Source organism: Littorina saxatilis, linkage group LG10, assembly GCF_037325665.1.
Source record: "Littorina saxatilis isolate snail1 linkage group LG10, US_GU_Lsax_2.0, whole genome shotgun sequence".
Taxonomy (NCBI): Eukaryota; Metazoa; Mollusca; class Gastropoda; order Littorinimorpha; family Littorinidae; genus Littorina; species Littorina saxatilis.
Window position 1 is genome coordinate 35,668,824 of NC_090254.1, and position 5,676 is coordinate 35,674,499.

A 5,676-nucleotide genomic window follows, 5' to 3' on the forward strand; every position below is an offset into this window, starting at 1 on the left:
AGAACCATGCATGCACATGCATTCTCCGAACTTGACTTTATTACAACTAACTTCAGGTAGAATAATTATTCACCAGTGAAAGTTCCTCAGTCCCCCTAAAAAAACCGTTCAACCGAAAAGTCAGCATTGGTAGTACCCCTCACCCTCTCCACACACCTACCACCAATAATGAAAGTCCCCCCCCCCCCCTCCTCCCGAAAACAAAAACAATAAAAACGACCGAAAACAACATCAAACACACACAACACACAAAATCAACAACCCAACCCCAACAACAAACAAAGAAACAAAAACGACCGAAAAGTCAGCGTAGGTAGCAAAGCCTATTCCCCCCCCCCCCCCCCCCTCAAACCCTACCCACCCACCCGGTGTTTCTTTGTTTTCTTCTCTCTCTCTTTTTTTTTTTTTTTTTTTGCACACCTTTACGATTCTACCTCTTCCTTCTGTCAGACGTGAACCGGTAGCGTGGGTGTTTTCAGCGCCAAAAAGGTGATGACGAGCTGTTTTGAAAAACATGAGCGGCGTTTCGGATAAAACAGATGGTTGGGGGAGAGGAGACCTAAAAACAAAAAATCCTGGACTAACCTCCCGACAGTAGCGAACAGTAGGAGCCAAAGAACACACGTGGAAACGCGAACTGCGACATGGAACCCGGAATTCTAGAAAGTAATGGCGGGCAAACTAAAACAAAGTGAAGAAAGAAAGACAGACAGACATAAAACAGAAGAGGAGGAAGAAGAGAAAGCAGAGAAGCATGTTAGCGGCGGTGATGTTTGATGTGGGGATGGGGCAGGGGGGCTGGATGAGAGAGAGAGAGAGGGGGGGCTGGATGAGAGAGAGAGAGAGGGGGAGAGAGAGAGAGAAAGAGAGAGAGAGGGGGGGGAGAGAGAGGGAGACTGAGAGAGGGAGAGAGAGAGAGGGGAGAGAGAGAGAGGGAGAGAGAGGGAGAGAGAGAGAGCGAGAGAGGTAGAGAGAGAGAGCGAGAGAGGGAGAGAGAGAGAGAGAGAGAGAGAGAGAGAGAGAGAGAGAGAGAGAGAGAGGGAGAGAGAGACAGAGACAGAGAGGGAGAGAGAGAGAGAGGGGGAGAGGGAGAGAGAGAGGGAGAGAGAGAGAGAGAGGGAGAGAGAGAGAGAGAGAGAGAGAAAGAGAGAGAGACAGGGAGAGAAAGAGAGAGACAGAGACAGAGAGAAAGCGAGCGAGAGAGAGAGAGAGAGAGAGAGAGAGAGAGAGAGAGAGAGAGAGAGAGAGAGAGAGGGTTCCGTCGTTGGACACAACAGCATTTCATAATAATAATTATAATAATTTCATAATTATTACTTTATTGTCCCATCGCTGGGAAATTCGCTTTACACTGATTTTATTTTTAAACAAGAGGCGAAGCCTTCAAGGCTCCCGTAAGAAATCAACAAACAGTAACATAACACAAACTCACTCACTCCGTAACACACACACACAAACACACACACACACACACACACACACACACACACACACACACACACACACACAGTTAAAACTAACGCATCATATCAACTCCATGTATAATTTTCAAAAGAAGGCAAACAGATAAAATGACTAGGGTAATAGGTTAGGTACCTGCCATGTGGGCACTTTTTCCACTGCTGTCCTCAGTCCTATACTTTTCATCAAGACTTGTCACCATGCCGAGTAGATCTAAATTCGGAAGTCTTCATGTGGCTGAGGCATATATCTGACATAGCGTCGATCTTGTTGTAGGTTAACCTCCTTTCTGAAACAAATGGCAAAATGCGATTAGTTATGATGACTACAACCTACACAAATATAAACAGTGTTTTGAAACAGAATAGTCAGGTTATACAAGCCACTTTACCTATGCAGCATGGTAACCCTACAATATGCGAAACATGTCGACTGCAGCAGCCTGGTTCTTAAAATAATTCTGACGGTCAACACAGCCAGAAATGCCAACAAAGACAAGAAAGCTGTGGCAAGGTAAGCTTACCAAACGTTACATAGCGAATCATATGATAGTGCGTAAACAGCAAACAGTAGATCTACAATCAAAGAGAGGATCGAGTCTGGAATGAAACGCGATACAGATCTAGCATTCAAAAACTGTCTTTCACGTCAAGTTCAAGGAAGTTGTTGCAAAGTACTTAAGACTTACTAAATTGTACAGACAAAACCATGACAGTGCATGTTTTGAATCTGAGGAAAAAATCGTGATCATTTTGACTTTGAGAACAGATTCATTCCGTTTCCTTATATCTGCATGTTCAAGTAAATGGTGGACAGTTTTTTTTCGGGCAGAGTAAACTTAACTTGAGACTCTACTGCAAGTCTTGAAATTCACATAAATCGAACCACGAGCAAAGACATCCAAACATTACAGGCACTTTAGATCAACTCATTTCACTAGAGGTGACTGCCTAGCACTGTGTTTGACATCCGTGTCTGCTGAAATAAAAAGAAATTAAAACAAAACGGATTAACAGTAGGTGACACGTTATCAGAGTGGGAGACACTAGATCTGTCTCTGAACTTACCGGGATACGGCTGCAAGATCGACACTGACTGCCGCGCTTTCGACAGCTCTTCCTCGCGTGGACATTGGAAACACGCTGTGCAGATCAAATTGTAGGAAATCTCCCTTTGGTATCTTCTTTATTTACTTTTCTGGAGCTTAGAAACCGAACAACATGAAATCGTCTTCCCCGGCGAATCGGCGAGGTGAGAACTGGACCACAATCCTTCGCGCGACCCCTGACCTGATCTTGACACCTGACCTGCCGTCTACATGCCAGACACGACACAAATCAGTCAACTGCTTGTACCCCTTCAAAACCCCCCACCACCCGTTTTCTTTGGATACACGCTGCGCTTTAACTACACACATGCCGACACAATGTTGATCATTGCTTCAATAATTTGAAGATGGTGCTTGAAAATTAACCACGTGAAATGAGTATGTCGGTGTTTAGCCAAAAAAATGATGTTAAAGTTTCTACCACAGACATACACACATACACACATACGCACGCACGCACGCACAGACAGACAAAGTTTACCATCGCATAGGCTACACTTACGTGAGCCAAAAAACTATTGCAGCTTTCTTTCTGTATCTATCAGTTTGTGAAGATCATGAAAGGACCCGTACTATGCGATGTATCCCACACACACACACACTCGCAAGCAGATAGGTGACAGACAAGATTACAACAACAACAAAAGCAAACAAGTCGCGTAAGGCGAAATTACTACATTTAGTCAAGCTGTGGAACTCACAGAATGAAACTGAACGTAGTCCGCCGCTAGTGCAAAAGGCAGTGAAAGTGACGAGCCTGTTTGGCGCGGCAGCGGTTGGGCTGTGCTTCATAGCACGCTTTACTGTACCTCTCTTCGTTTTAACTTTCTGAGCGTGTTTTTAATCCAAACATATCATATCTATATGTTTTTGGAATCAGGAACCGACAAGGAATAAGATGAAATAGTTTTTAAAACGATTTCGGAAATTTAATTTTAATCATAATTTTTATATTTTTAATTTTCAGAGCTTGTTTTTAATCAAAATATAACATATGTATATGTTTTTGGAATCAGAAAATGATGAAGAATAAGATGAACGTAAATTTGGATCGTTTTATAATTTTTTTTATTTTTTTAACAATTGTCAGATTTTTAATGACCAAAATCATCAATTAATTTTTAAGTCACCAAACTGAAATGCAATACCGAAGTCCGGCCTTCGTCGAAGATTGCTTGGCCAAAATTTCAATCAATTTGATTAAAAAATGAGGGTGTGACAGTGCCGCCTCAACTTTTACAAAAAGCCGGATATGACGTCATCAAAGACATTTATCGACAAAAAGAAAAAAACCTCCGGGGATATCATTCCCAGGAACTCTCATGTCAAATTTCATAAAGATCGCTCCAGTAGTTTAGTCTGAATCGCTCTACACACACACACAGACAGACACACACACACACACACATACACCATGACCCTCGTCTCGATTCCCACTCTATGTTAAAACATTTAGTCAAATCTTGACTAAATGTAAAAAAGACTGCTCAGTTGTGTGCAAGCTACAAAATAGAAACTAAACAACTCCGTAAACTAACCTTGATGATTTAAAGGCATACTAACGCACTCCCGTGTTTACAAAGTGTAGTTTGCCCACAATCGATGTCAAACGCACCATAAGACCATATAATGACGATACGTCACCATGCGCGGACCATAATACATGCATTACAGCTTGTTCTAGCCTCTGAAAAAGTGAGGATGTCAACAAAGCCGCGGTGTTCTCTCCCTTGCATCAACGTTACATGCGTTGCCAAATCTATAAATAGGACGATCCAGATCAAAATGAAAATTCAAATATCTCAACATTTAAGGGGTCCTAGACCACAATATTTTGCAGGGAACTTAATTTAGTCTGTCTCCAGCTGTTGGTAAAGCAATTAGTGTGTATAGTCATCGAGTACATATGGCTTTAACACAAATGTAGGTACAGCCTCCAAACATACAAAAAAACAAGTCGCGTAAGGCGAAATAAAAACATTTAGTCAAGCTGTCGAACTAACAGAATGAAACTGAACGCACTGCTTTTTTTACCAAGACCACATACTCGTAGTTTCGTCAGTCCAACGCTCGTGGCAAAGGCAGTGAAATCGACAAGCCATGCAGAATGGTGCGGTAGTGGTCGCACTGAGCAGGATAACACGCTTTTCTGTATGTCTATTCTTTTTAGCTTACTGAGTTTGTTTTTAATCCAAACATATCATATCTATATGTTTTTGGAATCAGGGACCGACAAGGAATAAGATGAAATTGTTTTTAAATCGATTTCGGAAAATTAATTTTAATCATAATGTTCATATATTTAATTTTCAGAGCTTGTTTGTAATCCAAATATAACATATGTATATGTTTTTGGAATCAGAAATTAACGAAGAATAAGATGAAATTGTTTTTGGATCGTTTAATAAAAAATAAATTTTAATTACAAGTTTCCAATTTTTAATTACCAAACTCATTCATTAGTTTTTAAGCCACCACTCTGAAATACAATACTTCTTCTTCTTCTTCTTCTGCGTTCGTGGGCTGAAACTCCCATGTACACCCGTGTTTTTGCACGAGTGGAATTTTACGTGTATGACCGTTTTTACCCCGCCATTAAGGCAGCCATACGCCGCTTTTGGAGGAAGCATGCTGGGTATTTTCGTGTTTCTATAACCCACCGAACTCTGACATGGATTACAGGATCTTTTCCGTGCGCACTTGGTCTTGTGCTTACTGGGAGAATGCAAGTTTCCAGTACAAAGGACTTAACATTTCTTACATACTGCTTGACTAAAATCTTGACAAACATTGACTATATTCTATACAAGAAACACTTAACAAGGGTAAAAGGAGTAACAGAATCCGTTAGTTGCCTCTTACGACATGCTGGGGAGCATCGGGTAAATTCTTCCCCCTAACCCGCGGGGGGAACAGAATCCGTTAGTAGCCTCTTACGACATGCTGGGGAGCATCGGGTAAATTCTTCCCCCTAACCCGCGGGGGAGAGGTGTCTTGTAAGGGAGAGAGTCTCTCACAGGGGTTCCCCTGTACCTTCAATGAAAGTTAACTTCATCGCTCACCCTTTCACACAACAAACACATATCCAAAGAGACAAACAAATGAAA

The 5,676-nt window shown here is 41.7% G+C and overlaps 1 long non-coding RNA gene across 1 annotated transcript in view; it reads left to right on the top strand.

Moving 5' to 3' along the window:
* LOC138978690 (uncharacterized) overlaps window positions 1-5,676 on the top strand; it is a 422,724-nt gene that overhangs the window by 135,731 nt on the left and 281,317 nt on the right. The gene's annotated exons all lie outside the window — the stretch shown is intronic.